Here is a 25964-nt window from a genome sequence, read left to right as displayed (position 1 = left end):
GACCGTCCACTTCGTTACGAGGAAAGACTTAATATTTTAAAATAATCCGCTAGCAATTGTAATGATCAAATGAGTGGCGATTTATTTCCATTTAATAATTATTTTTGAATGTCTTAAACGCATAGTAATAGACAAAGAGTGTATCGGGTACCATCGTTAGTTTTAGACAATCAATGCGCAACGGGATAGAAACGAATTCGGCGGGTAAAATAGAAAACTTTAGCTTGGAAACTTGACTGTGTTCTCTCCCGAAGAGAGGGCATTTTAAATGTCAACGCTTTCTCTTGAGTTGAATTTTAAAAGAAGTGGTTCCCTAATTCTGCCTGACGTGTTCCTTCGGTTGAAGTCATAACGGTTTCTACATCTACATCTATACACTAACCCGCAAGCCTCCGCTAGGATGTATGGCAGGAGGTTTTAGGTCAACAGCCATTCTACTTCTATACACACGTGACACTCCGCGATCAACCGAAAGGATACGTGAAAGGGGAACGACCGGATACCGTCCACGCATCATCTCTCTTATTTTGTGACCATAGTCTAGCCTGCCGATTTTTATCGGGGGGGTCTGAGATATATTGTCTATGTGGGATGCAAAGCCGTACGATCGGTGCCTTTGCAATAGGTTTAACCTTGCTCAGAGTGTTCCCATGAAATATTCAATCCCCAGATCCTGTAGTAGATGCGTGACCGGTTTATTCTTTTTTTGAATTGATTGTGAATCTGATGGCCTTTCTATTTACCTTGGTTTGTACAGTTTGATTGACTACGTGACTTTTATCATGCATATTGAAAGGATAGATAAGAATAACCCTGTATTTTTGCATTAAATGCTATCAAAAAATGACAATGGTTTCGCTATGGTACACCATCACTTAATGATGCTTAACTGCAGCTAAATCACGGTCATTTTCAACGAAATAAAATGCAAAATCTTAGTTTTTATCCTTATCCAATCTTTCAAGATGAGAGAATTCCAATTCAAGTCCGAAACTATTTATTTTGCTATGCATTCCCGATATTTTTCGTGCTTATCCGTAGTTTCTTTTCCTTCGATGCATGTTGATTCGTCTTTGTCTATAGGCCTCGTTTAGAATATGCTGCAAGTTAATTAGGGATCCTCACGAAGTTGGATTAATTGCCGCATTGGGTCGCGTGCAGCGTATAGGAGCTAGATTTGTAAAACGTTGCTATGATAAACTGAATAGCGCATCCTATATATTAGTGCAGCTAGGCTGCGAATCACTCAATGGAGCCAAGGTTAAATTACAGAATGAAGCTCTTGCATAAATTGGAAGGACATCTCTTTAGCAGGGACATTAAAAATGTTTTATCACCCCAATCGCAAAACGATAGGAGAGATCATGTCAATAAAATTAGAAAGATTAAGAGTAGAACAGATAGATTTAAGATGTCATTTTTTCCACGACCTAGAAGGGATCATGAAAACTCTATGCGACTAGGGTGGAAAAGTATTTTTATTTTTTTTCATTTTAAGTAGCCCAATATGTTGCCATTATCACATATAACCTAAGTTCGTTGCCCTTCTTGTTGTAAGCAGCTTTTGTCTTTTGCGTAAAGGAGTATTTCGCGAAAAGTTACCGTAGTTCGGCACATGCAATTATCATTATCTACAATATTTAAATGATTGCGCAGATTTATTGGGAAAATAAAAATTCAGAAAAACGTAAATTTTCTTATTTTGTATGCCTGGTGTGTAATTACTCCATATCACACACACATTAGCGGTGTATTGCAGAGCATAGATGAAGAATGAGAATGGTGTCAAAAATCAAGATGTAATTGTTCATGTTCATTTTTTCCGATCTTGGGTAGTATCTTCTCTGACACACTATACCCGAACGCTCCAGCCATTAGACTCATTATTTACACTCCCAATTTCAAACACTAATGAGTTGACGAATCGAAATTTTTTTTACCTGCTATTGTGTAATAATTACACGTGCGGACTAATCTCCGCACATTAAACTTATCCAAGATTGGTGTATGAAACTTGTACAATCTTCTCACACGTTGCAATCTATACATTTATGTAATGAATTCCTTTTAATTTTTTCAAGGAAGCCAAGCTTTTCCACACGGAAGCTGGAAGAACTCTGACCCGCTCCCCCCAACGAACAGCAGCGGCGGTTTGGAATTCTTATCGCCCTGGATCGTGCCGCGTTGTTTTATAGCTGAAGGTGAGTCTGGCCCATTTTTCTCCAAATCTTGTCGTTACTCTTGATGGCCCACATGCCTGTCGTGGATGGTCGCAGTCTTACGAGGGAGATACTTCGAAGATTTAAGGATAATGTTCCCCGTGAAATCCGAAGGGCATGCAGAAAGTCTGTTTGTGGATTCCATAACAATTCTTGTGTGTGTGTGTTTTTGCTGTGGGAATGAATGATAGTCGGCGAAAATTCACGCGAAATGATGCAAAAATAATGTCTTTGTCTTACCAAACGTTTTGAACCGAACTTTGAGATAATCATCATGACAATTGGGCAAATTATTGTACGGATGTTATATGGTATTGTGACTTAAAGAGATTTTGAAATTGTCCCCACTACTTTTTCCCTGAGGAGAATTCGCACGTTTCGGCGTCTTTATGTAATTTTCAAGGATTGAAACTGGTTGGGGCATGTCAGTAAAAAATTAATCAAAAAATTAATAAAAAGAATTAGAAAAACTCGAAGGTAGTGCAAATTATTGAAAGCGAAAGTTGATGGTTCTCGATGTCCTGGAGTCGTCAAATCGTTCTAGTTGCAAGGATAATTCGTGGTCTCCGGAAAGCGTTTTCAATTTCTCCACTTGGATAGTCTGGGTTTTATTTTGCTCCTGATATACGCAATTCACATTATCGCTTATGCAAGAGTCCGTAAAACCTCGAGATGTTTTAAAAGTTACCACTAATGGACGAAACTTGGGCGTATTTCACTTCATGTACACAATACCACGCAAGGCGAGACTTAAGGGCGTGTGGCGGGGGGTGTTAGGACAACACCCTTAAAAATAGAATTAAACCGCATGCAAAACTAACAAAATAATGCCGATTCACACCAAAAGAGACGAATACATTCATGCAAAATCCATTTCAACTGACACACATTCAAATACATATACAAGCAACTAACATACACATGCATCTGCGAATGTACCAGATATCTACGAAGCGTTTGATCTTGTCTTTACTTGACAATCGTATGTGTTTGATGTTACTGTTATGACTTTGATTTCTTACTATTATGATTCCTCACTGTCCGATTAAAGAGCGAATATTTGTGTCTGTCCCCTTTAAATTTGTGGTCCAACCTATCTAAATAGTCTGAGGTCATTATAATTCCCTTTTGCGTCATAATGAAACTGATGAGTTCTGAACCTTGCTAAAAGTCTTAAGTCTTGCTTGTTCTCATAGTATCTCAATCGGCTTCCAGTTTAATTCCTTTTAAAAAAACCTGTCATAGTCGTACTCTAATCGTAACAATTTTGGACGAACGTGTCGGGTTTTCGCTGAAATTTAATCTATCAAGAAGCAAAAATTTTTTTTGACCCAATGGTAAATTTTACAATTATGTCTTTCCTTAGCTTTTGGATGTTTCATATAGTCGTATCCAGGATGATTATCGACCACCACGCTCATTAAATTCGATATATCGGTGAAAGTACGTATCCATGAAGCCCTAGTCGACATTATAAATGAAATATTCGATGTTTTCAGGCTTAACTTTGTGGAAATCCATTTATCACTGAAATAAAATTAAAAATCTATCTTTACTTTCAATTTTAATCAGTACAACTAGTTTGGACGCATCGGTACATAGGATGTACCTGAGGCTGTAGCTCAGTACATGACGATGACGCCGTTACGTCACAACTAGTTCTACCGAATAAAATCGAGTTGAAATATAGTGTTATCTTTAATTCGGTGATTATAAATGAAATTGGCATAATCTCGATGTATCCTACTAAGACGCAGACAAAAATCGATCGGTCATTCAGTCGATCTACGTCATAATTGGATGTTCAGTCCATGGCGACCACTCCTTAGAATTCGGAGGCACCCCTTTGTCCTTTCCGAGTAATGAAATGGGACGCGCTTCGGAACTCCCGCGCCACATTCCCGTTTCTATACATATATTTTTACTCGGGATCCTCTTTTCCTTTCGGTCCCACGGGGCGAGCGGTAAGGCGTTTATCGTTTGTTTGTGTTTTGCAAGAGACGGGATAAGGGGGCGCCACGTCGAGGATGCCACTCAACTGTCAGAAGAATTTTGGCAAGGGTGTTGAGAAACACGGAAGAGAAAGAGAAGAAGGGAGATGGGGGAGGGACGGACAGGTAAGTAAGGGGGGGAGGAGGAAAGAAAGGGAGGTTGTCCAGACATTTCGAATTTCATTTCTGGGGCAATCGGGGAGGGGACCTTTTTTTTTGGGGTGAAATTTACCGTTTATCTCTCACGTGGAAGACAGTTCACGGTCGAAAAAAATATGGAAAAAAGGAAGAAGAAGAACGGGAAACCGTGGACGATTTGGACTTCGATACGAATCAAGACGGAAGCCCCTGTTTTTCACCGGCGTCTTCAGATCTTCCAAGACTGGAAGCAACAAGAATGCGGGCTGTATGGACGTGGAAATCACGGAGCGAGAAATTTTGGGACACAAAGCTATTGAGTTCGCTTGGTCCCGGGTGCGCTCACCTGAGTGTTGTGGTGCCCGAATAAGTGCCAAACGATTCTTCAAAACGGGCAATAAATTAAATTATATATATGTGTATATATATATATATATATATATATATATATATTTATATGTTACACACATTTTTGGTGCGTACATGTTGGGTCAGTTCGATGAGGAAATATGTGGACAGGGTGTGTGGTGTGGCTCGTCGGGAGAGTTAATATTTGAGGGATTCTAGGCCTTGGTAGGGAATGGAGGTGTAGAGGGATGTAACGGATATTGTGGCCATGATATTGGTCCTGCTGTAAGGAATTGGGATTGAGTGTAAACGTGTAAGTAAATGTGAGAATCCGCGAGATGGCGCATATCTGGTTGCCCCAGTCATTTAAACCTCCCAGGCAGAATCAAGGCCAATGAATCCATCCAATAGTCACCTACATGTCCCCCCAATCTCCTTTTTCGTTTCATATTCAATCCTTACCCCTTCTACCCTCACCATTCTCCCACTCACATCCTCTCCCCTCTTCCCCTGAGAACGGCATTCTGATGATGACGGGCGTGCCGTCGAAACGTCAAAACTGGATATGTGAGTGTCCTTTCTTTGTGTTTATATGTTTTAAAAATTAGTGTTTATATAAAAACCATAAACGCAGTAATCAACCCGATATTTCATTGACGTGGTCAAAAATTATTCGGATATTTAATTACTTGTTAACTTGTAACTATATTAGAGAACATTTAATCGGGATATTGCGTAAGCATGATGCAAACGGGGACGTTTTCTTCAATGCACACCAAAATTGCCCGTGCAATGCTTTAAGCGGTCATCGCACCGGCTTTCCGATTCAATTTCGTCGTGTAGCGCGCGATGCAGTACCATCAGCGGTCGAGCAGTGAGTCGCACCCCGGGTCGATTGGGTATAGAGTGATGGTACGAACGCCGTTCCCCAGCTAGGGCGGCCGACGCTGCCCTCTCCCCCACCGGCGTCTCGGCCGGTTGGGGTGTGAGCGAGAAGAGAGGGGGGTGGGGTGTCGGAGGGGAAAGGGAAAGCGGAGTCCCGCAAATATGCGCGCCTGAGTGCGGCGGGGGCGAGAGAGGTCTATGGGTCTGGGATTTACGGAAAAGGGACGGATAGGTAAGAGGAGAGGCCTGCGGAGGGGCCAGTTTGAGGGCCGATGGGGGAAAGAATAGGCGTGCGAGTGTGTAGGAGGGTTGGACGGGGAGGGGAGTGAGCGGTTTGAGGGAGCATTTGGATTGTATGTTTGATGTTCCCATAAACATCATCCAGAATAGGTCTTTTTTGGGGTTAGCCATTAGAAAACGTGGAAGGCTTACTAAACTGTTTAAATAAAAGCAATTGATTCCAAGTGTTGTTATCGATAATTAAATTTTGACGACTGTGATAGAGGGGAGAAAGTTGTTCAGTCGTGGTAGACGAGGAGTAGGCTAAGTGGAAATTATGCGGAATTAAAGAAGGGTTTATTGTAATGTTTATGGTTTTCGGTTGCTTGTTGTTAAACGATCTGGGGAATTTAACATTATTTCGTCTGTATCCATCCGAAACCTACCTTAAATTTACCATTTAAGTTAGGTTTCGGTCAATAAAAAAAAAATTAATGAAAGTTTTAGTAATGTAATGAAAGAAAATAGTTTTTAATCAAAATTCTATGTGTAACGTATTTTGTTTCGTCAAATTATGCTTACGTGTAATAACAAAATTTTATGATTCTCCAGTAAGTATATTTTAAATTTCATGGCATACAAAATAAAAATTATTATTATGAGCAGTAGTCTACCGGTCTAGAATGGATTTTTGATGGGATCTGCCACTGCAGACAACTATATTCATTTCCTCTTACTAATACGACCCAAAATACTTCGATACCTCATCCTACAGGTTGCAATAACTCGTTCTTTATTCCTTACCTATTTGCTATCTACCTTAATTCCATCCAAAATGCCTATTACTTTCCTCAATCTACCTACCTCGCTTTCCCTTAATTATCTATAATATCCTTATATTACCGTCTACGGCACCCAATTGCTTTTTTCAAAATTTCTTTCATCCACAAACTTGTCCTACCCTTCCTCAATTTCTAAAATGTGTGTGATGTAATTGTTCAAATTCTGTCTTTTCGGCAATAGGATGGGCATTTTTATTCAGTTTAAGTCAATCTTTGTTACTTAGTAGGGCGATGTCGTTCATGAGCGAGCAAAACTCGGGCTCACAGGCTCGAGCTCACTCAGGCTCGGGCTCAAGCCCTTCTCGCCCCAAGGGGTACTTTTTTAGGTAGAGGTTGTTGTTAATTCACTAGATTGAATGTTTCTTCGTCATGCTAACCAACATGACCCTCTCTGATTATTTAGCCAACTCCCCGTAATCAGTTGTTCCAAAATGTATTTACTCTGAGAATATGCATGGTTCACTCATTTATTGATCACGAAACGTCACCATTAACACTTAATTGAATCTTAGGCTTGATTTAACTTGGCTTTTTCGATCTATCCTTTTAAATATTTACATTTGAGAACCATTTCGACAAAAAAGTTGGGGGGACAGTTCAAAAATATAGCCCTGCCGTGTGACAAATGGATCTTAATCGCCTCACTCTAATAATGTCCAGGAAAGTTTCCAGGTGCAAGAGCCCCCCCCCCCGCCCCGTGTACGGATTTAAATCCCCCATTGAATATCCTTTATTTTTATCCTTTCAATTCTTCTTCCGGAGCTTTGGTTGGGTCTTATTGGTTGGGTAATGAAAGCCTTAGTCATTCCTTCTGTCACGCATGTTTCGCCGCTTTGGTTCGTCGCATTGCCTCCACTCTTGGCACTATTCCCATGAGATTCATTCATTTCATGCCTCCTGGTATAATACAGTGCGCCCTCCTGTACTGTCGTCCCATCGATTTTCCAGCGAAACCGAGTTTGATCACGCAACGGGCACGCGCGTGTGCTCACGTTCCCTGGGGAGAAGCACGGGTGGAGCGCTAATGCAAAGGAGGAGGAGGGATTGGGGGGGGGGGGGGGGGTTGAAGGCGCCAGGGCGATGGGTATCTAAAGATAAAAGTGCATTTCACGTTAACCATATATCTCTCGTCCACTCCACGTCCGCTGTGCACCGCTACGGTGAAAGTAAAAAAGAACTCTTTATGACTTCAAACATTCTGCTTGGTTGGTCTGTATTTACCGTTCAAAATCACCAGGCAGGATAGTAAGTATAAGCCGGGATCACATGAATGATCCGGACAATCAGGATTCATAAAAATAATAATAATAATAGTAAATACATTCGATTTACAAGTTAGGACAAGATTAAACGCTGCGTAGACATCGGGTATTAGGCATTTTGAGTGGAGGCGATCGACAGCTGAGGTCATTTGCGCCATTAGGGATGGGTGGTAAAGGACCAAGGGTGGATAGAAACCCGGCGTCGGCATTAGCCTACTCTTTATGAAAGGCGCCATGGGTTCCACAGCTTAATGTCCCATCTGACGGACGGCGTACTCACTCAAAGTGCCCTCCACAAAGCACCTCAAGTAGGGATCGAGATGCCACTGAAAAGTATTAAACACCGCCGGGATTTGAACCCGGGCCCTCTGGGTGGGAAGCCAGTACGTTAGCCCCCGCACCATCTCGATCCCCGTAGGTGCATTCGTATGTTAGTTGATAGTATTTGCATTTTGCAAGTATGTAAGTGAAAATGGTTTTTGTATGAATATATACATATATACTATATGTACGTCTTTGTGGGTGGGAATTGGCATGAATGTTTTAGTTTTGCACATGTTTTTACCGGTGGTGACCTAACACCCCCCGCCACTAGCCGTTACGGCGGCTTGCGGGATATTGTGTTGGTGTAGAATTTGGGAGCAAAAATCATTGGAACTAAAACTCTACTTCAACAAAAAGGTTTGTTGATTTATTCACCCAAACATAAGAATTTGATTTTTTTCTTCGGAGACTGTTGGAAATGTCTCGTTAAACGCCCGCGCACACATGTAAAATAAACCTCAAAATACGTTGAAACAAATATATTAAAAAACAAACAATTTTAAAAATGAGAAAGAACGAATTTTTTAAGGTGAAATTTTTAAGATTCATATTTTAAAGAATTGACTTTCAGAGTATTTCAATAAGTAAACAACAATTGGCCAATTGGCGAGAGAGTTCATTATTACATATGATTAATTTTTATTAACAAAATATTATATTTTTTGGTTTTATCGTGATAACATATTATGATTATAAACGTGTACAATTTTAAGTGTTTGGATGGAACCAGACCGAACAAGACTACATATTTTTTAGCCTAACCTATCGAGTCGCGATACCCTGACGCTTCAATATACTCTAAAACCTATTTACCCTCCGCTGGCTGCATTCCTCCCTCACTGTATCGTTCTCAATGTTGAACCTTTTGTTGTCTTCTAATCCGAAGATTGAAAGTTTGTTATATCCCTCCATTACACTTTTAATCTATGCTGATTCTCTCACAACTGTCCTTCCACCTTTTGGATATCTATCCATTTTAATGTATATTTTAAGAGGCGGGGAAGTAGTCCAGTGTGTCGAGCTTTGGGATATTGACCGTAGGGTGTGGGTTCGATTCCTGGGAATGTCTCTGGGTGCCCTAAGCATCACCCAAGCTATGTGATTTTTTTCGGGGTACCAGACTTCCTGGAAAGCCATAGACTGCACGGGGAAAGGAATAAACACCTCTTATTACCCTGCTAATGTGTGAATTTCAAACACTGTCCACGCACATATTTCACCCAGTTAGTTCTTGGTGAGCTCCAACTTCACCAATCAAACAAGAGTTGATAGCTTGCTGTGGTGTATACAGGCATCTATATGTATGTGTGCAAGTGATATTGTTTATATGCTAACATATGTTTAAATGAAGCAGAGAATTTTGAATGGCAATAAGATGTTGAAGATTTTGCTAGAGGGGAGAGAATGTTAGGCAAACGAAGAAGGGACAGGAATAGGATAGGAATATTGGAGGGAATGAAAGGAGGAAGGAAGCATGCTGAATTAAAGACGGGCTTATAGTTTGAATAATATGTTGGGTTGTGTTTTGTTAGCTGAGACAAGGAAAATTGTCGCCGTACCGTTTGTTTTTTTGTGTCCATCCAGAACCTTACTTAACCGGTAAATGACCTATAACATCCTAATTCTTGCATGAGCTAATTTTTCCGCACGTATGGCTGATGATATGGCACCCCCCTCCACGTGTCCTTTCGATGGTATGGTTTGCCCTGGTATAGTATAGGTGTAGTGCATACGAGACAGTGGTTTTTGTGGTGTACAGAGTCCACCGTAAAAGTGATTAGCATTCTCCTGGAAAAATAGATTTGTAGATCGTACTTGTACAAATGCTTAAAATTCTTCAAAATACTCTCCCCTTACAATCAATACACTTGCAGAGACGTGTATGCCACGCATGGAAGGCACCCTGAAACTCCTCGACGGAAATGTCTCTCAGGAACGCTGTAACATTCTTTTGGATGCCTTCCACGGTCTCCCAATACTTTCCTTTCAGCTCTCTCTTCAGTCGGGGAAACAAAAAAAAGTCGCAAGGAGCCAATTCGGGACTGTAAGGGGACTGGGGGACCACCGGGGGGTGATACTCCGGGTCAGGAAGTTGGTAACGATGAAGGACGTGTGGCTGGGGGTTGTGGTATGTGGCTGGGCGCTCCATCGCGTCGTGTTACAAAGTCGAAAAATATACTTCATGCGGAGGCACTTCTTTCCGCTCATACTGCTCGGAGCAAACTGGCGACCGGCTGTGGTGCAATGGCAGATTCACCACCAAATTTCCCGACCCGTTTTACCGCGCTGCAGTAGATAGTCGCGTCACAAATAACATCGTCTAGGAATTCAATGTTCATGCGTTAACGTTTCGGCATGTGGAGCAATACTGATTTTGCATCACACCCTCCCTCTCCCGTCGATCTGAGCCCTTCTCAAGGCCCAATTCCCTATACCGGCAAAAGGGCTCGAGGGTTTCTTCCCCCGACCGCTTCCATCGGCTCCCTTTTCCCTCCTCAGCTCTTCAAACGAAACAACCCCCATCCCTCCTCCCCCACCGTCCCGTCCCACCCTCTTTATTGCGCCCCCGTCTTCTTTGTCCCTCCACTCACTGCCTCTCGAGGGCGTCCCTTTTTTTATATTTTCTCTCCCCTTTCCCCATCCCCAAGCCTCCCTTCCGAAACCGCTCACGGAGAAAGGACGCGAGGGTGTATGAAGAGAGTGGACGCTCTTCCTTCCCCTGCTCTCCTCCCCCGACCTTGCACCGACTCGGTCCGACCTTCGTCTCCTTGTTTCCTTCCCTCAGTGCCAATCCCTCTCGCCTCCGTGCGTGTGTCACTCGTGCGTGCATTTGAGAGTGCTTGCGGGAAGGTGAGAGGCTTTGCGATGGCCTAGTTATTGAAGAGCGGAGAGGGTTTATTTGGCTCCTGAGCGAAGTATTATACCTAAGGTTCCGGGAATGTGTCGGGAAATTTCCGGCGAAAAAAATCCAAACGTTTCGATTTTTGGGAGAAGTGTAAGTTTATAGGTGCACTAAGGTTTGGGGGGGGGGGAAGAATCAAACGGTTTCCCACCATTAGATTCGTGGATTTCTTGAATCGATGGGTATGGTTGCGGGATTTAGGCGGGTAACATTTTGCTCCAGATTATTATCTAGGATACATCCATGAAAGTTGGAGATGGGTATGAAATTCGGCGGGGAATTCGTAAAATCTGTTAGGTTTGCTGATGATCAAGCTCTAAGTTTGTCAGTCAGCCAAGGGATATGCAAGCATTGCTTGATTAATTTGGAAATTCAGCGCGATAGACATGAGATGAGAATAAATATAAATTAAACTAAGGTTATGCGATTTTCCAGAAAGACAAAATACCAATTTAAACGTTGAAATAGGAGGGCAGAAAACTATGACTAGTCGCATAGTTGACTTATTTTGGAAGGATTCTGGACCGAAATCGTCATAGTTGGAGGGAATTAAGGAGAAGTATTTCACTAGGCTTTCAAGGTTTTCACAAGGAGGAGTTAGTTAATGTCAGGGACGTTGAGTATGGATGTTAAAACTTTGATAAAGGGTGTAGTTATGTACTGTGCGGAAACGTGGTAATTGAAACAGGATGGTAGGCGTAGATTGGAAGCATTTGAAATGTGAATGTGGGGAAGGATTGAGAACGTAAAATGGAAAAAATGGAAAACAAATGAGGAAGTGCTACTAGGCATGGTGGGCGAGGAGAGGGGTTTGTTGGGAGAAATCCTATGGAGGCAGGAAAAGTGGATGAAGAGGGTATTGATCGGCAGTGGGATGTTGAAGACTGTATTAGAGGGGAGAATGTTAGAAAAATGAGAAAGGGATAGGTATGTTGGACAGAATGAAGGAAGTATTCCAAGACGAAGAGCTTTTGTTTTAGGGAGAGATGTTGTGTTGTTTATTTATTTGGTCGTTGTGTTCATCCAAAACCTACTGTAATCGGCAGATTACCTATAATAATAACTCATGATTATACGTAAGGTAAAATAGAAGAAAGTAGAAAAACAGAATAGCAAGTACTGCATTGTATTCCTCGGCCAATTTTGCCGTGAGAAATGTCCAATAAATGTACACATGAACAAACATTGATTATAATTAAGTTTTTTATTCATAACATTTTTGTCCGAAATTCATCATTCTCAATCGGTAAGCGACCCATGGTATTTTGTTAATTACGAATCGTGAATGTGAAATAAAAAAATATGTAATCCTGCCAGGGGACGACATTGATGTAATTTCACGGGGATATTTAGTTTCAGTGGGTTAAGAAAAAAAATCCCCTCTTTCAAGTTCCGCTATGTGGAGTCAAAACCTTCGAATTTTGTCCATTTCTTCATTTGCGCATTCATTCAGTCACATATGTAAATCACGGCCAAATTTTGATGCATCTGAAATCAAGTTTTCTCTTTTCAGGGAAACTGCTTTCAATGAGATAACTTCTCGTTGCTTGGAAATAATAAAAAAAAACGAAAGAAGAAAGCTGCAATTTGTTGGAATGAAATAGTAGGTAAACTCAAGGCCAAAAATGATTGTTTCATAATAATATGGAAATTCTGACGAAAGATATTGATTGCCAATTCGCTTTTAATTCGATTCCCAGGTGGTTCATTTTATTGCGGCAATTCGATGTGGAAATTCACCTGAAGATTTTTGAGATTTAGTGTGATGAGGGGGAGGGGGGGGAAGTTTGACCCTCACTCATGAAATTGTATGTAGAATTTTCCGGGAAGACGTAACTTGACGACGTTCTTGCCATTCGGGTGCATAGGAAAGTTTTCCAAGGTCAAGCACGTCACGCTCGACCAACCCTATTGAATCGTCGCCCAGCAACCGCGTTATGAACGGATGGTTTTTATGCAATATAATTTATGAGTTTGCGATTTTTAAAAGGGTTCATTAGATATCGATTTAATTGTCGTAACTGTGGACGTAATTTGAATTATTTCCATTGTTTGGGTTTCGTATCGGTTTTAATGCCATGGTTCGTTGGGATGTCAGAACGGTAGGACATGAGTCGTGGAATGTTTTAAATCCGTAGTATAATGTACACAGTTCAGAGAAAAATTGAAGAGATCGATTTGGGAGGCATCTTTCCACACTTTTCAAATTGAATCCACTTACATTTGGATAAATATGGAATTTCGTTATATTTGATTCAAAATCTTACGTTGTGCGTTGATTATTTAGCAGCTAACTCGTCTCTGCTCTCGCTAGCACTTAATTTCCGACTATCTTGTTTAAACACGGATACATAACATCAGCTCGTGCCGACGTCCAGACAATGCCTTGCAATCCGCCTCAAGAGGGTGTGGCGGGTGCTATTAGGACACCACTCTTTTAATTCCATTAAGATGCAATTATATGCAAGATCTTATATCTACCTAGAGTTCGGTTTTCGAAACAAATGGGTAAGGATCACGTCATAGTAGGCCCAACGGCGTGTGAAATTCGTGTATTTGGGGTAATGAAGGGAGTATAGTCTCTTTGATTATCTGATTATATATTATAATCTCTTTGATTGTCTCTATCCCTATGCCACCTGTGGTTTCCCAGGAGCATCTAATTCCCTAAAAAAATCAAATAGCTCGGGTGAAGCTTAGGGTACCCAGAGGTGTGCCCAGGAGTCGATACCTCGTCCTTCGATCGGTAGTAAAGCGCCAATCCACTAGAATACCACACCTCTTACTTCGAAACAGAACGCTCTTCGGCTACGACACAAACATATTAAAGCATCGATAAAAACATTGAAAACCCCAGAAACACAAAGAAAGAAAGGACACTCAGATATGTAGTTTTGACGTTTAGACGGCACGGCCGTCATCATCAGATTCTTAGAAGAAGATTGTAATTCTGATGATGACGCTCCTTATGAGTGTCCTTTCTTTGTGTTTCTGTGTTTTAATATATAATATATGTGTGTGTATATATATATATATATATATATATATATATATATATATATATATACATATATATACATACATATATATGCATACATATATATACATACATACACACACATACATGCAAAGATATTTACACAAGTGCATAAACCCAAGTACGCTTACACACACGCTGGATTCAGATGAAAGTTTTAATGTGTTAATGATATAGGCCTTTGGTTTGACGCATTAATATTTTCAATAAATTTACCTCTCACAAGATTCTAAGTTCCGAGGCTAGCCTGTTGGTGGTAAGTCAGAAGCTCGGCTACCCCAAAGGTCTGGAGGCGAAGTCACGCCTCGTGATGTGCCGCATCGATCGTAGGGTTTTCTTCGCCGATGGGATGGTTACCGAATGAAATGACCTCATCCTTTTCGGAGATCTTTTCGTTTAAGTCCGACCCACGAGGCGCAGTTCTCACGTATTTAGTTACATTGGTTCGTTTTCTTATTTCCATGTATGGTATTTATTTTTTATTTCTTGATTCGGTTTCAGTTTCTCTAAACTCTACCCATGGCAACAATGGCGAGTGTTATAGAATTCCAGATAAACAATATGGCGGGATCCAAGAGCGGCATTCTCTATAAAAAACTTTAAGCACGAGTGATGTATAATTCTAGGGTTGAATACCACTAATAATAACAACAATAAATTAAACTAACAGTTATTCGCTTGTTTTTGTCACCAAGGTTGAATGGGAACGAGCACCAGGGGGTTTAAGTCAGCGTTGTTGAGGACTTAGCCGTAATAATTATGGATGGGGGACGTCGTAGGACATGTTGTGGTGGATGGGTAGGGCCACTTTTAGCATGGAAAACAATCTCATGCATGACGATGCGCATAAATTCACGCGCCTCGAATAATATGATAGGGGCGTGGTAAAGCAGCGGGAAGAGAGCTCTGGGCTATTGACTTTGAGGGTTCGGACTTTATTCTAGGTGAACCCACCGGGGTGAAATCCCGGATAATGGTGACGAGCAACAATATAATATTAAATAATCAAAAATTAAAGCATATTAGAAATCTCAAGAAAACTTATTTTTACTGAAATTCCACAAAAAACTAATATTGGTGTAAAATTTGATTTGAAATGTCCATATAATAGTTCATTTATATGAGTACGCGCTAATGTAATTATATAATGGATGGCACGAAGTAATCTATATATTTACTACGATTTTATCTAATGCGGACCGTTGCTTTGACAAGGATTTTGTGTCCATCACCGCTTTACAATATGGAGTGAAGTGAGCGCAATTCGTGTTGCAATTGTTAGTTTTTTTACTTGGGCCGGACTGTTGGGATATTATAGTTCATTCATTTTGTTAAACCAATAGAAGTAATGAAGTTGACAGATGACACAGTTGGGTAAATCATTTCATGATCTGATAGACCAGTAAATCAGTGTAAATCGTAGTATGGCACTATCAGAAGAAGGAAGCAGAAAGATCGAATCTACATATATGTATACAATATTCCGCATGTCGCAACAAGGGCGTGCGGCGGAGGGTGTAATGTCACGGTCACACGAGCTCGTGCATGCTGAAAATATTAGGGCATATTATTATTGGGTAATCTATCGGGCAAGGTAGTTTTTGGATGGACACAACAAGGGCGTGTGGCGGGGGGTGTTAAGTCACCACCTGTAAAACAGAATGCAACCACATGCAAAACTATCAAATTCGATAGCCGATTCACACCCACAAAGACGTATATTATTATTATAAGTTAATCTACCGATTAAGGTAGGTCTCCTAACAAAACATAACCCAACATCCTTTCCTAAAGCAAGTCCCTCTTCATCTCTGTGTACTTCCTTCATCCCATCCTGCATCCCTATCCAATTTGTACCCCTTCCTCGTGTGCCTAACATTCTCCCCTAGGGATTCCGTCCGGGACTAGCCCCTATATATATATATATATATATATATATATATATATATATATATATATATATATATATATATATATATATATATATATACTCATATATACAGAAACAGATATAAGGGAAAGGGGATAGGAACACATATAAAAGACGAACACAATTCTGTATATATGAGTATTTATTCGCCGTTTGGCGGGATTTCGTGTTTGAATGTATATATATATATATATATATATATATATATATATATATATATATATATATATCCTCGTCGATTTCCCATATGAATTGTTGAAAACGTCTAATCTATAAGATGCTATTTTTTATACTTTAAATGCTAGACCAGTACGTATCGTCTAGATTTCCCGTAAAAGATTTTACGTACATCTCTAATCATAAAGGTAATATTATTTTATTTTAAATCGGAGACCAGTTCGTGGCTTTAAGTCTGTGAGTAAACCGGCGTAAAATGAATACTTGTTTCCGTTTTCAAATTTCGCGCGCATTCAGTGGAGTCAAAACAACTCTTAACGAACGCCGATGTTCAAAAGAAAAATTTAAATCTCTTAATTTCGTGTTTTTCCCAAGCAGTCTTGCTGCATTCATTCAAAAAGAGTCGTGATGAGAATGAGCTTTCAGGCTCTCTCGGGCGACTATTATCGCAGGTGATAATGAGAGATATGCCAAGCTAGCTAGTACGTACCAGAACTCCTTCCCAAATGACCGACCTGCCATCATCCACTGCTTCGGCCGGCCGCCTTAAAGGGGATGATGGCACGTGTGATGGGGGTGGGCGGCGTGGAATGAAGCGGCGCTGCGGGATGGAGGGCGTGTCGGTAGGGTGGCGGGGAAGGGCAGGTGTGGGCCAAGGGCGTGGCGGAGGGGGTGTGTGAAGTTGTGGAAGGGGACCTACAGAAGGGGTTGTGTTGTTGATGGGGGAACGGAGGGGGGAAGGCTTGCTTTGTACGGGTCGGGGAGGAAATTTGTGCGAGTGGAATTGAAGGAGGTGAGGGGAGTTGGGGACGAGGAACTGGGGACGCTGGGCGCGTAAATTTTCGACCCTCCTCATTTCCGCCCCCGCTCACCGTTACACAGCGCCGTGGGACGGGCCCTCGCCTCCGAAATCTGCTCGCGTAGGTCGCGGTCGCTTCGACGGAGGACTGCTGGTTTCCTCGGCCGGGAAATGGTCGTTGAACCCCAAAACAGCTGGCGATACGGAACGTCCTGTTATGGGAAATATACCAATTAATAGAATAATTACGTATGTAATTATATAATATTAATAAAGCAAGATAACTGGTTACTCCGTGTCGTTGTTTAAATGATTAAATTCTAACATGCACTACACAAAAAACGAAACGGTTATGCATTTGTACTCCACATTATACCACATAATATATATTAACAACATTTAATACAGAACTCATTTCCATCTAATTCACCATCTTTTTATATCCTTTTTGACTACATTCAAAGAATTCAAATATGTTGTCTTATTATATTAATGGCCTTGCAACTGTTTCTCCAACACTTATTGATTTGTTTACGATTACTCCCGGTTGTATCCACGGCAACAATGACAACAGTAGAATTATAAGTCAACAAGATGGCGTATTTCAGGAGCGGTATATTCCATACACACATTGTAGGGAGCTTCCCGATTCCCTACTGCATGAACGTATGTGAAAACGATAAACATGGTAATAGCAATATGAACGTCAACACACATCCATGTATGTGTAGGTACACATAAATTTGATTAACAGTTCTAAATCAGTGATTAAATACAATTGAGAAAACTAAAGAAATAATCGTTTCAATCACAGGAAAATACATACTCTTGATAGATTTTTCTTAGATATAATTATAGTTTGCTGGTCTCAATTTAATATCAGTTCCTTCGGGCTAGAATCATTGGTACTTATCGATACTTAGGAGTTGATATGTACGCAGGTATAAACCCACGGGGACGACATCTACAGGTCGTATTTCATGGCGCAAAGAAAAATATCGTATCATGCCGCCAAATAAATAGTTCGCCGTACTATTTTCTCACCGTTGCATGCAAGACCACTTTGTTTCCGAAGTTAAACTCCTATTAACCCTTCAGTTCCCCTATTTTTACTGACTCTGTAGTGGTATGCGATTAGGGTGGAGAAAGATCGAGAGCTTAAATATGCACGCTTGGTGTTGAATCATCCTCAGCCAAAAACCTTAGCAGTGGCTTGCAGCTCATCACTTGCAAATAGATGTTCCTTATCGTCAACAAAGAATGTCACGTTATAATATCGTGCCGCCTATTTCATTCCATCATAGCCTCTTTTGTTGTGCCCACGTATGATTAATGGGCAATTTACTTATTTAGAAGTTCGAGAGGGTGGATGAATCGTCCGAAATTTTTTTTTTCGTGTTTGTTGTCACCCTCGATTCAATCGATACCCGGGAAAAGAACGTCCTTTTAGAGTTTGAGCTTCTGTCCCCACTTTGCCACGTCCAAATTCGATACCATGAGTAAATTTGGTAGTTTGCATGCAGGATTACGTTAAGGCAATAGTTGCAGAATAACTATTAAATGAAATTTTACTTTAACTGTTGAAAAGTATGTATATCGTTCGTGATAGCGTGTTAAGTGAGCTTTGTTCCGAAAATTCAGTACCACACCATAGTTTCGCTTCGTAGTGTACCGTGGTGGCGATCTTTGCTTGCCACCTGGTGACCAGATGGGGACAGGGCGACGGGGGTTCGTTGCCCCTTCGGTTGTGTTTGTTTCGTGAGACGAATGGAGCGCGTCGATGCCGCCTGTAATATCATTTTGGTTCGTCACATTCGCCATTTCGTATTCACTTCAACACCACAATTGTAATTGCACCAGGTGCACACTGCTTGGTTTCCTCCAGGAGGGTAATGAGGCGAATGTCTGAAGTTTTAGATGAAAGTTATGAGAAACGCACGAGAGAAGACGGTAGAGTTTATATCTTTAGGAAGTGTTTCAGAGGAAGGGGAGGACGGAGTGGTGAGGACATTTAAAATAAATAAAGATTTTAATATAAGCTAAAGAAGCTTTGGCAGAAGGGGAGGGAGTTGATGACTGGGATCATGCGTGAAGAATTTAATTTTGTGAGCGCAGTATTGAATGTTTTCTGGGTAAACTTGGTCGTTGAGACAACAGACAAAAAACCTAAAAGTGAAGGCTTTTGACCTGCAAGGTAAAATAAAATAAAAATGAAAAAACTCTGAGGGAAAGTAAAAGAAAGGAGGAAGTAGTAGGCATGATGAAAGGGGGAGGAGAGAGTATTTTTGGGAGAAATTAGAATAAGTGGCAGCAGCACTTATAAGGTAAAGCGATCGACATCTGAAGTTATTTCGACCATATATGTCGTATTAGCCGCACATAATGTTAGGATATTCAGGGAATAGGGTGAGAATCGGTGGAGAGAAAAACCCAGCGTCATCGTTAGATTACTCTTTTAACGCAAGGCTCCCAGGGGTCACACATTTTAGCGCCACTTCCGACTGACCACGTTCTCGAATCGAAGTACTCTCCGCGTAGCACACCAATTAGGGATCGCGGTACAACTGAAATAATCCTGACATCTCTATTATTGGAACCCAGGCAATGGAAGTGGGAAGACAGTAAGTTAATCACCAATTAAAGATATTCGAATAAGGCAGGAAAATATGGATTCAGGGCATCTTGAGTGCCAATTGGCTTTTGACGGCTGTGATGGTGGGTAAAATGTTGGGGTAGACAAGATAGGGAGAGAAAAGAATTGGCATGTTAAACTGAGTCAAGTGAGGAAAAAAATGTATTTTTATATTTATTTATTTATATATATTTCCTCACTTGATCCAGTTAAACATGCCAGTTCTTATATATATATATATATATATATATATATATATATATATATAATACATTGGAGACCAACAAACAATATAGAAACACATAAAAAGATCACTCACACGTCATTTCTTGATCATTTCGACGGAATTCTGCTCCGTCTTCATCGGAAGATAGAGCAGTAAGCGATTACTTCTCTATCTTCCGATGAATACGGAGCAGAATTCCGTCGAAATGATCAAGAAATAACGTGTGATCTTTTTATGTGTTTCTATATTGTTTGTTGGTCTCCAATGTATTATTCGGCACTTCCATGTTACGTTGTGAAATCATTTATATATATATACTATATATATATATATATATATATATATATATATGATTTCACAACGTAATACATATATATATATATAAATATAAATATAAATATATATATGGATATAGCTTAGGTTTGGATCTATCAAAAACCTCCCACGACTGGTAGACTTTCACTTTGCGTGGCCTAGCGAGGGCTACATTGGACTATCTTGCTTGTATAGCCATGGAACCGGAAGAGCATACTTTTCTCAGACAGTATTTGAACCCGTGACCATTGGGGTTATCAAGTCTTGTCTTACGTTACGTTACGTTCCTGATGACAGACTAGGAATTTCTCAAACTCTTTCCGAGAATGGGCCTTCATTATATTCACTTGTCCGAACAATTTTTACGTGATTGCAATTTATGCATCCGAATTGCGTGAATGCCTAGGATACCTAACTTACAAAATGCTAAAATTCTAGGGCTAATACTCATCTCAACTAATTTTCCTTAGCCCTAGAACGGTAACGCTAATTTTTTCACCCTATTGTGGTAACAATTTAAAAAAATTCTTATCTCACACCCATTATTACTATGAGAGTCCTATTGGGGCGCATTTTTTTCCTTTTTAAATGCAAAATCAAGTGAAACAAAGATTAATTTTCAAAGTTAATCGGTCGAGAGAAAATTAATTTTATATAGCAATATTTTCAACCGTTCTGGGGTGTTTTTTTCACCCAAGTTACCGTTCTATGGTTAATTGTGGATTGAACTCCTTTAGGGAACCATGTGAATCTCTCCTAGAATGGTTGTGACTTCGAGCATGGAACGCATTTGAACACGAATCGAGAAAACAAACCAACAATCGAAAAAATAAAACATGCGAGGATTTCACGACCCTTGCTCTCTCTCTCTCTCTCTCTCCTGCGCAACGCGACGATGTGACCCGGAAAGTTAAAGCATGGAGTTCATGGTGTTACACTTTAATGAAACCCGAGTCACGAAAACCACAATATGAAACTATTAAAGCCGCTTTAAAGAAATAAAATATATGATTAAAACAATTTTAATTTTTAATAAAGCAGTGTTTAAAAAAATTGCTTCGCACTTTTTCTTTTAGTCACAAAATATCGCCTTTAATAATATTTCAAGTTGAATTTACACTTTTCTGCGCTTTCCCACCCTACAACCTTCATTGTTTGTCAATGGAAAAATAAAATGGGGGAAATTTGTACAATACGAAGGCCAGTTTTCCAACCAACTGATCTTCCTGCTTTTATTCACGACCAATCACCATTTAATCAACCTATATTCAATTGTAGATCAAGTCCTCTTTTATTATAGCTTTTAGACCCCAAAAGGAACGAGAACAGACCCTATGCTCCTAATGGCTACTCGTGAAATATTCAAGTGTCCCAACCGTACTGTTGAGAATTGACGTGGGAAATCAATGCGGCGACCGGGCAGTTGAATGGACACTTCGCTGTGTCTTTATATTCTTTTGGAAAGACCGAGGCATGCGGTTACAAGCACTCGAGAGAGGGACTGGGATAAATGATTTATTTTGTGGAAAGAACTTGTTTAATCCACCGTCTGAACCCTTTAAAATAATCTCTCTGGGCATGCGTTATCATCACGACCGCATTGGTGGCGCCAGGTTTGGACCGCGGTGCTCGCATCAACTTCCCAAGGGGGGTGTGGAAGGGGGGGGGGCGGTGAGATCGATCGTGTTTTGTCCGACCGCGCGCGCTATGGCAACGGATCGACCCGATTCATTCGAGGCGGGGTCACGTGCTCGCGTTTGCGTTCTCTGATAGGTCGGCGCGGACCTCATCTAGTGTAACTTGCGTAATCAATGCCGAATATTGACCCCCTCAAACCGCTCTCCGCGGAGATATGTGGGTGAGGGAGGGATGTAAACAGAAGGCGTGGTTGTGCTATCTGACGTGTTGGGGGTTCCATTCTCTTCTGTTACTTTAGAGAGATAGAGGGAATATATGTGTGCCCGCAATTTGTGGCAATGAAAAATATCTAATCCTGCACTCATTTTATTAAAGATGGAGGACAAAAATGAATTTTTCACTGGAAAGAGAACGCGATCGCGGAAATGTCAAGCGTTTTTGTAGTTACATTGCTCTTAAATCAAAAATGTATAAAAATTACAGTCTGTTGCACAGTTGAAGATGGTCAATGGATTTGATTTCTGGCTAACGGTGATCATTATTAAAATTTTCATTGAATAGCAACTATCCGTAACATAATTTAACATGACAATTAGTGAGATTAATATTGCTGATGGTAATATACCAGGTGAGGTCAGTTTGGGCTAATCATATAATCATACGTTAAATTTCAAAGACTCGCCTTAAAAAGACACAACGTGACACCCCTCTACGCTTCAATAAACTCCACTTTAATTCCCTTTGGCTTGCGGGGTACCAAAAAATAATAAAAATTTGAAGAATGGTTATTGCAATGCAGGCTTGAGAGAATTAGTTTAGAAGTGTGATAGATGGGGCTTAGAAAGGTAACATATCTTAGATATTTGGTCTATTAAAACCTTTAATGTCACCGGTAGATTACTATATGCATCAATAGTAATTGTCTATATACATACCATTCATATATTAGCAAACAAAAATCACCGAGGTGTAATTTTATGCTTCGTGGATTTCGTGGAAGGCGTACAACAGAGTAATCTGGGCAAAATTATTGAAAACAACTTGTACGTAGAAGGTATTAGTTGACTGATGAAAAGACGAGTTTTCCGGAATCTGCATGCATGAGACTTTTTAAATATTTGTTGCGGATTAAAATTTGGCTTGGTGTTGCTAGACAGGGAAGTAAGCCAGGAATGTCCATTACCGCTTGTATTAAAAAAAATAATAAATTTTTTCCCCATTGGCGCGGTCGGACAACATTATTCTGATCCCTCATCGTTCGTGGGGACCATGACAACTTAAATCTATCTTGTTTTACACTTATTCTCTCATATTTTGTTGACATGTGGTTTGTCTATCCTACCGTAGTAGGATGGGGCTAATAACATATAGTATTCTCAACATCATTACCAATGAGACATCCTACCAAATTATGAATGAGATTAAATCTGACCTTCGCTCCGTGATTCCCAGCCTAGCTCCTCTAATAATTTTGGCTGCTCTAAATAATTTCCATCAAAGCAATTTTATGACGTATTAATAGCCCACATCATTGATATTACCCCATGAACAGGACTATCAACTCATTCAACGGTGATGATTAGACTCGATTGGTCTTTTGTAGATTTCCCGATCGGGGAGCGAAAGATTATCAATCGGCCAACGCAAAAGGGCTTTGAGATGTCAAATTTGTCTTAGAGCGAAAAGTCGCGAGATAGGAAGGCATTAATCTCGAATTCATTAGATTGCACCACATAAAATGGCCATTTGATAGTTTAAGGGCGTGGATGTGTTTAAAGGCCCGCCTGCACGAAATTCAGAAGACATTTTTTCCAGGATAGTGCGGTATCTGCCGAATATATCGCGCTGAATTAAGAATCGATTGCCTTGTGGCGCAATATCATATATTTTCGCAGAGGCGGGTAGCTCTATGAAGTCCATTCGCCTGAAATATGGTTCCTCTATTGTATTGAAACAAAAAATAATCGATTATCTTTAGTGGCCTATGAGAAAAATGAACTTGTACATAATGAGAATATTTTCAAAAGAAAAGTATGCCTAATCGTTCACTCAAATAATGTATACAATAACTGTATAATATATATATATATATATATGTTTATATATATATATATATATATATATATATATATATATATATATGTTTATACATATTTTTATATAAATTAAAAACTTATCTTAATCTTTGATTAGAAACTTATCTTAAACCAGAAATACAAAGAAAGGATTTTCACGTATATCTGTGTTCAACATTTCGACGGCAAGGCCGCTATCTTCTGTAGTTCATCTAATGGGCTTGATCGTACCTATTTTTCAACTATAATAATGAAAATATATTGAGTTTTAGGAAATATTGTAAAATATTAGTTAGGGCTTAGGAACGTAGTACTGTGAATCCAGACTCCTGCTTTAAAAAATAGTTCCTCAATTCCGTATGATTTCCTCCTCCCTTCATTCCGTCCATGCAAAATATTTACAGATGTAATTTTGTTCCGACATATTCTCTCGTGGTATGTAATGGACGTGGTTTCCCGTTGCTTTTCTGAATAGCGTTTTCAACGTAACGCGATCACTTTTTTTAAGTTGCCTTCCCCCTGAGGTCAGATTGATTTTCAACCGCCTCACTTATGAAAAGATGGAACTGAGTTTTGTCTGGCACCTACCTTTCGATCTATCTGACATAGGTCACCTTACCTTGAGTACTCTTCGGGGCTACCGCCTGCAATGCTCTCTAGGTCGTCGGTATACTCAAGTCCGTCCATCGCGTCAAGTTACTACTACCTAGGGAGAGGTATATATTTTGGTAAGAGATACCGCTGTTGGGATAAGTTCGAAGAAGGCGGGAAAATTGGATGTATAGCTTGTTGAGAGGCATTAGAATACTGAATATTATGAATCGTAATGAGGGTAAAATATATCACAGTGAATTTTCGACCAACGGAAAATACACGTAGTAAAAGTAAAGTTGCAAAGTGTGCAGTTTCCACCAACCAGCTCCATTCCAAGTCACGCGCTGGAAACAATTTCAGAAGTGAACGAACGTTTGGTATTCCTTGATCCGTACTCTAGGCATTTGCACGAGTGATTGGCGATTGTACGTGATTCCAAGATTGAGAATATGTTTGATATGCGATAAGATTCGTCGATAATTAAAAATTATAACTTGGCTCAACGATTGAGATTGTGAAAACTTGTTGAGACATATTTCATTGAAGATGTTTTCGTTTTTTTCTTATTCTTAATATTTTGTTATCCTCTGCAAATTAATGATTATTTTATAACCCGAAGTCCGTATTTTATTTACCCCTACCAAAATATCTACATCTACAACCCTTTTCTAGAACTATATTTCTAGATTACCGTTGCATGGGTGTAAATCTGGTGATAAGATTCATATCTGACGAGATAATTGATAGGTAATTGAAAATAATTTAATCGTGAATTACCAAGAAAGATGAAATTTTGCAATGGTTTCATCTACTTACGTTTAATCGTTAACACGCGTTATCGAGACAAATCTCTGTTCTCAGAATTTGATATAGAATCACAGGTCATTTTATCTGTCGATAGCTCTCTCTTTCACCATCGGATATCACATCAGTTAATTTAAATTATTAGAAAACATTTTTCAAGTACATGACAGCAGGTTAAAAAAACCGTAGCTCCATGACTCACGAGAGGTGCTTATGAGTCGGTTCAAGAAGGACATTCTGAAAATTTCTCAAAAATGGAAATTTCCATTGGAAATTTTGATGCCTTTCCAAGCAGGATATTACGTCATACAACTGAGCTCCTTCTCAGTTCCTTCTCTACCTAGAGGAAGGTGGTTTGGCCACAGAAAATCCGGAATACGTGTGTTTCATTCGTATGTTTCTATGTGTTTTTATTCGCAAGCGCTATCTCGCTCCTCCATTTAAATTATTATTCACATCCATGAGACTTTAATTCAAGGTACATACATATATATATATATATATATATATATATATATATATATATATATATATATATATATATATATATGTATGTATATAATTATATAACTTATGTTTAAGTCTCAGGGATGTGAGTAAACAATCA

At 39.9% G+C, this 25964-nt stretch overlaps 1 protein-coding gene across 4 annotated transcripts in view; it reads left to right on the top strand.

Annotated features, from left to right (window-relative positions):
- LOC139689136 (uncharacterized) overlaps positions 1 to 25964 on the top strand; it is a 330286-nt gene that overhangs the window by 61361 nt on the left and 242961 nt on the right. For 3 of the 4 annotated variants that reach the window (XM_071586290.1, XM_071586289.1, XM_071586291.1), the window contains exon 2: positions 2082 to 2201. The gene's annotated coding sequence lies outside the window, so the exon portion shown is untranslated. The remainder of the gene's footprint in view (positions 1 to 2081; positions 2202 to 25964) is intronic. The other variant, XM_071586292.1, reaches the window with a different exon arrangement.

The sequence above is a fragment of the Hetaerina americana genome, unplaced genomic scaffold (assembly GCF_022747635.1).
Source record: "Hetaerina americana unplaced genomic scaffold, ioHetAmer1.1.p SCAF_1, whole genome shotgun sequence".
Taxonomy (NCBI): Eukaryota; Metazoa; Arthropoda; class Insecta; order Odonata; family Calopterygidae; genus Hetaerina; species Hetaerina americana.
This window is presented reverse-complemented; position numbering and strand designations above follow the sequence as displayed.